Raw genomic sequence first — 13,155 nt, 5'->3', positions numbered from 1 at the left:
CATTTTATGAAAATCAAATTGCATTCTGGTTTTTGTCCATAAGCCTTAGGAATCACTTCCATATGTGTAAGGAGAATATTTGTAAATTTTATTGTCTGAATTAAAATATCAGGGACCAACTTCAGTGAAACATTAGGAAAAACTCAGAACAAGCAAAGGATGTGGGCAACTATCATTCTTTGCTTTCTCTGACAAACTGTACAAGGAAATATCAATAGCTGCTCATGGTCTAGTATAGAACAAAAGGTTCTCTTGGGCAGTAGAGTGCGAGTGGAGCAAAGATGAAAAAACCTTCTAGTAGTTCATGAAGATATCTTGAAATAACATAATCTCAAATTACTCATTCTTCTCAAGACATCTCAAAAGTAACAGAAAGGGGAAATATCTCATATTCTTTCCCAGTGTCTTTCTGCCTCTGGGCAAAACTACTTTACAAGTTAACCTTCCAGTTAAACAGGATGAAATATCCACTTAGCTGGAACAAATAGCATTCCTGTGGCAGGTCATTCACTCATTTAAAATATATATATTGGTCCTATTCCTCTATTACCAAAGAAAGTTGGCTGTGCTACTCTCATATTACAGGAAGAGTACTATCCAAGAAGGAAAGAAAAAATTGTCTTAGGAAGAAATATCTTTGCCCTTCTTGAAAATATCCTGCTGCAGATATATATGTCTATATTTATATATTTCTCTTAATACTAAAAAGTGTAAATAATAATAAATTTACTTTATCCATTTTGAGAAAGTAGGGTATTTTTTCCAGACTTCATATGACATATTTAAAAAAAGGAGTTAATTTAGTCACCAATAAAATCAAAAGGGAAAAAAGTGAAATTTCTATCATGTTTTAAGCATCAAATATTTTATCTTTTTTTTTTTAATAAAGGTTGAAATATCTGTGATTGGATGAAATCTTAAATATCATTCTTTTCCAGTTTGAATGTCTAGATAAGAGAACTTTTCTCATAACTATATAGGCTGGAGGTTTAGCAGAGCAGAGTAAGAGAGAAGGAAAGTGGGAAATATAACAGAAAGAATTTGTCATAAAGGGGCTGTGTAACTGAAAAATTAATGAAAGAATTATATTCTTTTGTAAAATCCATCTGACACCTTGCAGGAGAGCGCATTGTAGAAACAAAATTAAAAGAAGGAAATGGAAACCAAGGCTGAGAGCAGTGTGACTGAAGAGATGAATAATTAGTGAACTAAATAACAAAGTAACATCCATTCTCAGCTATTGACAAATTAGTCAGTTTTCCAGTTGTTACCACCAATTCTAGAGTCCTTCTCCTAGCAATCCCAACTTGATTTAATTGGATTCTGGAAATCATTAGTCTTTTTGCAGTCACAATGACCATATCTTATTTTAAGAAGCATTATATGAAAGAGGAATGGATGGGATTTGACAAGAAAATGAAGACTCTTTTTTTATTTTGTTTGAAGAAATGAACCAAAATAAAACTTGAGCATAATAGGAGAAAATTTTATTTTTAATAATTTTAATTTAAAATATATATGTTATAAATTATGTAATATTTTAAATTCACAGAGAGGAGCTCAGTTGAAATTATTCTAATTTTACTAATAAAATTAAATATAGATTTGCATTCCTAAACTAGTGGATGTGTGAGATGATTTTATCTGTATGTACTGTAACTATTTTTTAAAGTAGCTCTGGGCTGCTGCTTGTCACCTAATATGCAACATATCAGTACATAAGAAAGCAGTGGACAATAGATACAAATATATTTCATGTGTCCATTGCTTCCTTTTTCCCTTACTCCAGCAGTCCTGGAAGCTTCCAGGAGAGAAAATTAGGTTATAAAGCAACAGTAGGAAACAAAAAAAAGAAAAAAAAATATCTAATGACTCTGTGGAATTTTTTATTAGAAAGAATGTTTTTCTAGGTAAAGGGTTAACTCATGATGAAAGAAATCAACACTTGTCACAGCTTAAATTTATCCTGTGGGTCAAATTAACAACCAGAAAAAAAGAGCCACAAGCACTGATTGATTTACTAAACTAATGATAAATTATAACAATAGATGTTATTTTGCTATATTCATTCCTGGTATGATTTACCATTTTTAATACTGACTAATTAATAACAGTGAAATATTTTAAAAGTTAGAATTCATAATGTGATCTTCATAATCACTGTTTTGCTGGTGGCAATGGGTTAGTTGTTTTCATTCCTAATAAAAAAAAAAGACTAGAAATCAGTATTCCTACAAAATAAGGTAGGTTGAGTGATTTTCATGCTGTCAGACAAACAGCATTTTTTGGATTTCTTTTTTTAATCTAAATACCAAGAAGGTCTTTAAACTTCTTGAGAACATCTACAGGCTACTCTTCACAGAAGCTGATTCATCCAACCACAGCTCACTTCAGCACATCATAATGACCCATGAGTTCTATGCTGATGGGTCAGGTTTTAAGGACAACTGCACTCAGCTACCTGCCCTTTCATTCTGAATATCTTCAATGATGCTAGTCCTCCTGAATTAAAAAAAAAATAGCACACAGAAAAATTGTATTGAGAAATCACAGAACAAGCAGCAGTTAGTTTATCATCGTGGACATATGCTGAAATGAACTTTCCTACAGTAAATCTCATCTTTTAATGAAAAATTTCATCTGTGCTAATTCATTGAGTGGAAAGCTAAAAGTAATTATCTGCTGATTATTACAGCAGTAGCTGGCCGACCTATAGCCACAAGAGCATAAGTATTTTCATTATAAGCTCTGTTATTCTAGGTTCTAAAAAATTGCAAGCTATTGAAACTTGACTTAAAAAGTTAGAAGGTTAGAAGGAACCTCTCTAAAAGGAATTTTGGTGTCCAGCCAGTTGCAGATTATGCAGCTCAAGTAGAGGAATAGTTTGTTATTTGAACAGCTACTGCCAGGAGTTTCAGACTTCACTGAAAATTGTTTGATATTTATCTTACACTCAAGACACTATGCAAAACATAGAAACATGACTTTATTTTAAATATATAATATATATATAAATATAAGGATTTTATAAACATCACACAGTATTTCCAGTAACACTCTGGATGACATAATGGAGAGTTAAATTTTTCTTCTACTGTAAGAATTGTCCTTTCTGATTGCTGCTAGTCATGGCCCCTGTTCTGTACTGTCAGCCCTCATTTGGAGAAGTGGTTCTTTTGAGAAAAATGGGTTTCTGGAGCTTCAGGCTTTAGATAATTTGAAGCTAACTGCATAAATATCTGCAGATATGTGTCATGTATCAACAAACTTGTCAAACATGAGAAGTATGAATCTTCCAGATACAACTTCTCTGATTTATTTCATCCTGAATTTCATCTTGAATGTAAAGATATTCTCCTAAACCAATGGAGATATTCTCAGTTTATAAAATCAATCAGTCTGGTTCCACAGATGGACAGAAACATGTCATATGCTTCATAAAAACCTGAAGTAACAGATTATAAGCCAGTTAAAGTCTACATCCTTTTTTTACCAATTTTTTCTCAGTCATCTAATTGGGAAAGCTCTTTCTGCCTGTGTCACATCATGCTTATAATCAAAGTATTGGGAGGGAGAGAAAGGACAAACAGACTTGGTGTCAGGGGCACACTAAGTAAAGACAAGAATGACACATCAGCTGCAAAAGGGGCAGGAATGGTACTTACTACCCAAGCATCACATCTTCAGCCAAACATATTGAAATTGCCATATTGTTGACTGAAGTACTTCCTCCTTGAAAGCTAATACATGGGGAAAAAAACCCATGAAAACCAAAACCACATTCAAAGGAGTTAAAGATGATAAGGAACTAAGCCATTTGAAGGACACAGTGTCTTGGAACCTTCATAACCAACTATGCCCCAAAAAGTGATAAACCTTTTTTTCTTGCATGCCAGGAAGCATAGGGGGTTTTACATTCAAATTTTTTCTCCTATATTATTTAAAAATAATAAGATTACAGTCAAACCAGTTTTAGGCATATCATCCATAAGAAGTAGGACATTTCTGAGGAAAAATATAAGTATTTTTCATTATTTTTAGATTCAGTGTTTATATTTTGAAAATGGGAGCATACATTTAAACTAGGTAAGCAAGTCTATCAAAATAGACTATCTGAAATAAAAATAAAATGGAAACTGTGAAGAAACAAAATTTGTCAGCAGTGAGACAACAATCCTGCACAATCCTGCACTTCTGAAAGAAACTTCTGGTTCATGAGCTAAATATTAAATCTAAGTTCCTCTGTTGGCAATTATCTTTTTCTTTTGCATTCTTCTTTATAAAGTTTGAAGAATTCAGTAGAATGGGGTCTGTACACATGAGAAGTAGTAGGAATGATTTTCAAAGGAGAAAAAAGAATGTATGGTTACTAAGAAAAAGTAAATATATATTTAGGAATTTGTTTCCCATAATCCTTTTTTTTCATTGAATTAGATTACCTCAAGATGAAAACAGCTTTCTGTTTGACAGATTAACTTAAAATGAAAGAGCAATGCAGCACTTTATTCTTGTTTTTCCAGTGACATTTTTTCTACTTACATTCAATTCCAAACGACATTTTTGGAACAATTCAGACAAAACCTAGCAATCTTGCTAGTATTGTGTGCAACATGCTAAATCTTGTTGCAGAGGAAAGCAGTGTTAGGATGTTATATTACATCTACTGCTGATTGGAAGCTGTGGTCACTCAGCTCCCTGCAGGCATAATAAATACCCACAAAACATCTGTCTCATGCACAAATTGACCATACCACATTGTTTTGCTTATTGAGTTTGGCAGACACAGCTGATGGAGGTTGCAATGCATTTTCAGTAAGTACTGACAAATACATGTTCAGAGAATTCATTTTAACTCCTTTACTTATCTGTTTTTGATAAAGACAAAGTGCTTATACAGTAGCAGGGATTTTTATTATGGCAGAAATGCTTAACAAGGTAACAATATATCATCCCATATAATCTCAATCAACTCATTTTCACTATATTAGTGCACATTTTTATATCACATGATAAATTGTTCTTGTTCTTCTTTGGAGTCCTTAATGGACTGTTGAAACTCTTTGATAATTCAGAAGGTGGCCAAAATCTTGAAGATTATCAAGAGAATACAGGGTTGATATGTACTACTGATTTTATGATTCAAATGTAATCTTATGCCTTGAACTTGAACTTTTACTGACTCAACAGTATAATAATCACTACTTGTTTCCAAATCAGACAATATTAACTATGCTTTTACTAATATAAGTTCTTGCCTAGTTTTACAGGAAAAATTAAGATCTAGAGACAGGTTCAGTTTTTTCACATCTTCATCCTAATGTTGCACAGGAGTAAATGAGTAGTTATTGAGGAAAAGTGAAATTGGAAATGTAGAAGAATTTTTTTGTTCCCTTGGAATATTGTTAACTCATTGTTAACTATGTGTTAACTATGTGTTTTGTATTTCATAAGGTAAATAGAAGCTATATAGCTGACTATTACTGAAAAGCATCATTGGGAATTATAAATTGACTATCTATATACTAGCAAATCCAAAGAGAGAATCTTCTTTTAACACTGAAGTAAGCCATCTCAATTTTTTTCTCTAGGGATTGTCAGACTGTGACATATTTATGTGGTTTTGGCAAACGTGAAAGACACACACACACACGCGCCAAATCTACAATTCTCTAAGTTTTGGAAACAAAATTTAACAGGACAGAAATTAACTGGATCATATAATAATGTCTGACAATGGATGTAGAGTGATGAGTCTTAGAAAAAATTAATTAAAATGTGACCCCACATTTGTCATTCTAAATCGCCTCTTCATTGACAGCAGGAAGACTTGGATGGCATTTATCTAGGAACTTTCTTCTACTCATGTTGGTGGTGCAAAACAGTAAAAATTTTAATGTTCTGAACGTAGTCCTGCAGGTATTACTAAATCAACAAATAAATGGATAATACAGAATCATTCTAGAGATACCAGTCAGGGAGAATAGGTGGGTAATGTTGCCAGGTTGCTCCATGTTGTGGTTTAGGTGGTTTGGGATTTTACTTCAAGGAATGATGTGACTGTTGTCTCTGGCCTGCTTTCCCCTTTCCCTTCCCAACATTCCTCTTGTTTCATCTATGCTGGGGAAATTATCTAACTTTAGCCTCATGGCAATTTCCACAATTAGAAAGTTTAAGGGGCTTTCTTCAGTCTATACTGGACTGTCTTCCTCCATGCCACCTCAAAACTAAATTTTTGCACTATGAAAGCATGATCAGAGTCTGATGGAAATGTTGACACTGAAATCAACATTTGCAGGGGGAATATGTGTAAACTGCATCCCCTAAAAAGTGAGGAGACAAAGATTGCTCATGAAGACAGGGAAAATAATTTGGATGTGTATTTGGATAAGCACTGTTAGTTAAGGATAGAAGGCAGATTTCTTTGGATTGGTATTTTGAGATAATTGAAGTACTCAAGTAAATGAAAAAAGAAACAATCCCAATGAACCAATCATCAAACCAACTAACCAACCCACCAAAACCATCTTGATTTATCAAATACAAAATTAACTTTTAAAATCATTGCCAAATTTCATCTTTAAGGATAAAATATAAAATATAACATGGACAAAATAAAACTATCTGCTGTAAAATGTAAAGAACATTAACTTCCATTGAAGTATTTTTTTGTAGAGTAGTAATCCATATTTGTCTAGTAAGTGCATTCTTCTATCATCCTTCAGGAATATTCAGCACAAAATCTGAAAGAGGCGGACATTTGATCTGTTTGACAAGTTCTGTGCTAATTTTTTTTTAAATTTAATTTTTTAAAATTTAACAACACTTTATATATAAAGTGATGCCTCCTACACTTCCATGTATATTTTATACTTAAGAACCTTATACCATTTTAGCAGGCATTCTGTATCTATCATAGATCATGTCTTCTATAATCCAAAAAATGTCAGGGAATATATTCCTTGAAAACAGAACCAAAGCCAGGTACATGAACACAGGAATAAGTAAAACACAGGGTCCTAAAACTAGGAATCTTAGCATTGAATGAAAGCTTCTGTTCACTTTTTTCTCTAGTTTTTTCATCCAGTGGTTGAAATGCTTGCATAGGTTTCCTCCCAGTTAGATTTTATTGGTATTTACATTGGTATTTAAAATATTTGGAGGGATGCTAGACCTGGTTGTTCAGGTCTAGTACACACATATTTTTTATACAATATATTCTTCTTGCTGTTTCTCTTTAGTTACTTTAAAGCACATAGTAATATGTTGAAGTACAGTTGAAATCCCTAGGATTTAAGTCCTTAATAATTTTATCACTTGCTAATGCATTCCTTAATTAGAACATCAGTAGATAAAGTTACACATTTGCTACTCTAATAAAGAAGGTCTCCAGAAAAAAACCAGTGCAGATGGTGGTGTTGCAATCATCACAGCTATTACAGTCCTAGTTTATTAATTTGACGGGTATTGGCTGATAAAATACATGCACCTGATACTTCACATTTCAGATGGTCCTTTCAGGGACACAGACAAGTGAAAATCTAATAAAAAAGGAGAAGCTATCAGTACATATATTTAATCTACTTAGTCCAGTAGCTTCAGTTTTAATGCTGGGCATTGCTTTTTGGTGAGCAGTTATATTTTTATTAAAAATAATGCATAATTAAATGATGAAATTATATAAAAATCTACTCATAATAATTACAGTTACTAATTTGATCTATCCTTGTCTCTGTAAATTACCATTTTACTTACTTGGATTGCTGAAGATTGATCAAACTCATGCAACAGCATCATAATGTCTGTGGATTGCATTAGAATTTCTTACAGTGATTATTCTTTATGAAACTTATCTTTTTAGAATTTACTCTGTAACAGCTTTTCTTCTTTAAGATAGGAAAATTTCTAAACCAATAAAAAAATCAGAAAGATCATCTTAATATTTTGACAGAATTCTAAAACAATATTTGTTTCCATATTAACAATGTTATTGTCAGATTTTATTTTTGCTTATCTTGCTGCTTGTTCTCTTTCAAAAATAATTTTAGGAAGACTGGAAAATACCATAATATCAGATGGACAGATTTTCTTCAGACGAATGTTTAGATCAAAAATATATTTAGTGGCCACAGTTATATATTGTTTCAGAGCACTGGAAAAAGTTATATAAATACATGTTTGCTATTCCTGTTGTGTAAATTACAAAAGTAAGATAGTAGTATTTTGCTCCTTCTCTGATCTATATTATGAATCTATTGAAAATGTTGCTATGGTGTGTGAAATATAGATAACATAAAAAGATAAAAAAATTCCAAATAAAACTCTAAACATAAAGTAGTAAAAACTGTAAATCTATACTATGAATGCTAAGAGAACATATGCAAAACACCTTTCTTTTTTTCTTGTTTTTTTGAGAATAGTTGCATGTAATAATTTTTAACATCACAATTAAATGTTTATTATTTTCATTTTTAGTTTGGATCATGTTGTCTTTGCTCTGTAGGTAGTATTTTTAATATGACTCATTTTTTTCATAGTTATTAAAATTATCTTTTGAGACTGTAGGAGATAGTTTTAATAGCTACTTTTTGTTGATGTCCTCCATTACTTATGATAGGCAACCCTACCTTTGTTGATTACGTAGCAGATGCAAGACATAATGAAAAAAAATAGGCCAAAGCAAATTTTCTTCCTAAATGTTTCAGAATTTTTCATTCATTAGCATCAATAACAATAATTCAGTAAAGTTTATAAAACACATTTTATTTTGAATAAATTGAATAAATTTCAGGGGGAACTATTTGGTTTTTTGTTGCTTTTTTTGTTGTTGGGGGTTTTGGGGTTTTTTGTAAGTTTTTTTGGGTGCTGTTTTTTATTGTTTGGTTTTTTGTGGTTTTTTGTTTGTTTGTTTGTTTGTATTTTGTTTTTTTCTCCTTTATTTAAGGCAACAACATTATCTTGGAGAAAAAAATGGGGTGAAATGAAACCATTAAATAAATAATTTAGAAAAAAAAAATTTAAACCCTTGATCTTTTGGACCAGGTGATGAAAACAGTAACAACCACAGGGTTTTCCAAGCATAGACAAGTGTGAATACATAAGACCAGAAGGTATGGGAAGCAGATTTGAAAACAGACATTGCTGTCAGAAAGCTTTCAGAATAGCCTTTGGATACATTTAAAAGGAATTTTTGAAATGTGCATGTACCTTCATTGCCATTTACGCAGCTGATGCTTGGCCATCATTTCACACTTTTGCTCTTTTGTACCTTGAATAGAAACTCCCACTCCATCACATGGGATAGTATGCAACAAAGGATCAGGATCACCACCACCCATAACTCTCTCCCTCTAAGTCCTACAGCATTGCATAGGAGACATCATTTTTCCATTCCTTCAGCAAACACACTTGAAAAACCTACAGGACTAAAGGAGAGAAATAACAGACAGGCACTGAAGAAACAGTTTGGTAGCAAATCCAAGCAGAAGCTTTGTTCTTCATTCCCATTTGTTTCAGACAGATCCAAAGACCTTTGGTATGAATTTATATCTAAATGCAAGAAGGTGATCAAAAAGTTAGTCTGAATTATTATTTAAAGCCTAGAGCTGAAATTATTTTATACTCTCCATTTCCAATCCAAGGTCTTAACCTTTAGTCTGGAGGGTTAGTTCCAGTTGTATTTTATCTACAGGAGGAATTGCTCAGCAGTGAAAAGAATAAATTATTAAAAATCTCCTTGATCCTATTGCATAGATTCAATTCTTTTATTTTTAACAAAAGAAGTCAGGAACATAGACCAGAATTGAGGCACACTCCAGCCCAGCCACACTGACAAGATCATCTGAAAATGAGGATCCAAATCCCTTTAGACACCTACTATTTTACTTATTCAGGAGTACAAATGAAATTATGACCTTAGTGGTGTAGCAGTGGTCAAAGAAAACTAGCAGAGACACCATTAAACTTTTTTATTGTATGTATCTGTATTTTGAAAATGTTGGATACATGTAAGTAAACTAAATTTTCACTCTTTGTAATGTTGATTTTTTTGTTTATGAAATATGATTGGTATGAAATATATTGCAAGGTAATAAAAGCTAAATACATTCAACTTTCAAGATAACAATGTAAAACTTTCATGCTTTCATTTGCTGGAAAACTCTGAGGAGTTGTTAGAACAGAATAAAAGAACTCGCAAGGACACAAGAAAAATCAAACAGCCCTCTCCATCTCACTCACTAATCTACAGCTGTGCAGATGCACAATATTTTCTGAAGCAAATGCAAATTGTTAAATTATCCACATTAATTATCCCAACATTTTTTTTAATACAAAAGAAAGCTAGCTTTTAGAACACTATGCTACATCTACAGTCAGGCTACACCACATCTTATTAATCTGTTCAATATTATTCTAAAAAAAATCTAATAATAATTTCATAGCAGTTTCATTGGTTTATGCAATTAGTCTGATTTGTAAATACAAGCAAAGAATGTAACTTAAAAATCATCTTGGGAATATCCTTTCAGGTATTTGATTGATAACAGTACAAACCAATATTCTCAAGATTCTAATTGCAAAGACTTTTTAAATTCCAAGAAAACCTTCCGTATTTTGAACTACTGTTCTTCTCTTTCCTTTGCTTAACTGTAATTTAATGGTGGTTCCTATGATTAAAAATGGTGCTGGGAAGCATTCTGGCAAAACTATTATTTGTTTTCTCTCCAGTGTATATCCCTGCAGAAACTGGAAAGCAATATCTTATTTTCTCTAAACACATATTTCAAGCTGATATTTAGGGCTTTCAAAGCATACAGTTTCCAGAACCCCCTTATTTTCAAGTATATTTTAAGTAGCAAGACATTAATTTTCTATAAAAAATGGTTCCCCAGTTTTTATGTAAAAAGATTTATTTGATATTCTTTAAAAACCATAGTAAGATTTCAGAGCACAGCACTGACAACTACCAAAAACAATGGTGCAAAGAGCCTCTATGAAAGTGTAACAATTAACAGTTTTAAAAATGGGGAAAGGGAGATAATGGAAGAATTATTCGTTTTAAGAAAAAGAAACGTCCACATTCATTACTCACATGGGATATTATGAATCAGAACACTGTATACAAGTGGTGTAATACATTATTTCTGATCCACATGCTCTTCTGCCAAAATATAAAAGTTCAACTAAACTTATGCTTTCAAGTAGTTTTGTTTCTTTAAAGCAGCACATGAAATTCAGACCAGTGTCTCTGGGCTGACAAATTATTTGCCAGTAGTATTCTGCTTCTTTGTTTCTGCTTCTGAGTACAATAAAAAATATTATACCTGCCTGCAAGATAATGTTTGCGTTAGTCTGAAAAAGAGCAAACTGGTAAAGACAGGATCTAACAGAAGAGGCTTCAAGAAAACTGTTCTTCATTGGATTTAGTACTATTCATAATATTATGAAAAGAAATTGTTACATTATTTAAGATTTTCTCCCTGTGCCCAGCAATGATTCATGCTTTAGTAAGTCATTAGCTCTCTGCACATATTTTTGCCAGAGAGAGAACAGCAGTTTTGTCATCTGCATCCTTGCAGCTACAACTTCCTTCTGAGGCTAGGAACTTGCAAAGAACACCACATTTTAAATTAGGATTCAAAACTTGGCAGCAGATTCATACCTGTTTTTCCATAATCCATAGAAATCCATAGAAAGATTAGTTTATCTTACTATTTTTTTAAAAGCCTAATATTTCCCTCTCTTCTTTTTTTAATGTTTAGTAACAAATAATTTTTTAATCTTCTTTTTATGATTCTTTTAAAAATAAGGTCAACATAAATTGCTTTTCACAAGCTAAGTTTATATATTTAGTGCTGATATTAGTTTTACTAGCAGAGTATAGAACTGTGATAATTTGTATTGCCTCAGTGGATATAAATGCACATGATAAAACTCTTGGAAATGAAGCAGAAGGCAAAAAAACTTCATAGAAATATGCTTAAATAAGTCATAAGAAACAGGTAAATTCTTTAATTAGAAGGCACTTATAGTAAGCAATTATTTTAAAGTGATTGATAGTGGACTTCTTTTAAAAGGCTCCTTTAACAAGGAAATTAATATGAATGACCAGTTTTGCCCCTACTTAAAGAGATTGATTCTGTATATAAACTAATAGAGTATTAGCTTAAGTTAGTTCTTAAAATGTAATCAAATATATTAGGAAGAAGCCTTTTCTCTTAATATAGCTGTGCTTACCCTAAGTCTTTCTTTTTGTTTTTTTTGTTTGTTGGCATTTTCTTTAAGAGTCTACTAGAACAGTAATCTTTTTACACTCTAAATCAAAAGATTAGTGTTGAGAAAATAAATACATTTTATAACCTTTGTCAAGTCTGGAAATATATTGAAAATCTATGAACCTTTTCATGAATGCCTTACTAAATGCCTCAAACAACAAGCCTGAACAGGTTCTGCAGCTTCTCTTTTGGAAATGTGAAAATATCCCTCAGGGATGTTACAGATGTGTGCCTATGAACCAGAAGTGCAGAGAAATCTGAGCAGAAGAACAAACAAAATAGAAATTAAAATTTTTATACAAGCTTGGAAATCACCTTTATGGTAAGGAAAGCCAGGTTCCATTTGTGTAATGGTGCATAGCTTAGTGTGAGTCTAGGGGGGGGAAAAGCACCAAAAAGCCAGCATAACTCTAAGGTGGATGTGCATCTTAAGTGTATGGCAAGCCTCCACATGCATAGCCAGTGGGGTTTGTTAAACTCCAGCATGAAGCTTAAGAGGGATTTAAAAAAAAAGTTCATATTTTAAAAGGAAATGGACTGTTCTTAGAAATCACCATGTTGATTTTCACTCCCGAAACTTCTTTCTAAAAGTAGCATGGGTGATTTTATCCATGGGTAAGCAATGGATATAATTTACCTTCTGCTCTGTCTCGATTGTTGTCTCAAAGGGTTGTGATTATTATGAAACCTTAGTGCTTGTGTGAACAGAGAACTGGATTTTTATATTGGCCCTGGCTGTGATGGACTTAACTTTTTCCATAGTGGCTTTCATACCGCTGTGCTTTGTCATTAGAAGGATGTTTATAACACACAAATGTTTTGGGTAAAGGTGAGCAGTGCTCAGACAGCATCAAGGCTGTCTCTCCAACCCAAAGGCCAGTAG

At 32.4% G+C, this 13,155-nt stretch overlaps 1 long non-coding RNA gene across 1 annotated transcript in view; it reads left to right on the top strand.

The window, feature by feature from the left end:
- Nucleotides 1-4,785: 4,785 nt before the first annotated feature.
- The window catches only part of LOC110468137 (uncharacterized), an 87,081-nt gene continuing 78,711 nt past the window's right edge, over nucleotides 4,786-13,155 (top strand). Inside the window, exon 1 of the long non-coding RNA XR_002465032.3 lies at nucleotides 4,786-4,812. This is a non-coding gene — a long non-coding RNA (uncharacterized LOC110468137). The remainder of the gene's footprint in view (nucleotides 4,813-13,155) is intronic.

The sequence above is a fragment of the Lonchura striata genome, chromosome 1 (genome assembly GCF_046129695.1).
Source record: "Lonchura striata isolate bLonStr1 chromosome 1, bLonStr1.mat, whole genome shotgun sequence".
In the NCBI taxonomy this organism is placed as follows: Eukaryota; Metazoa; Chordata; class Aves; order Passeriformes; family Estrildidae; genus Lonchura; species Lonchura striata.
The sequence above is the reverse complement of the archived record's forward strand: the minus strand, read 5'-3'. Positions and strand labels throughout refer to the sequence as shown.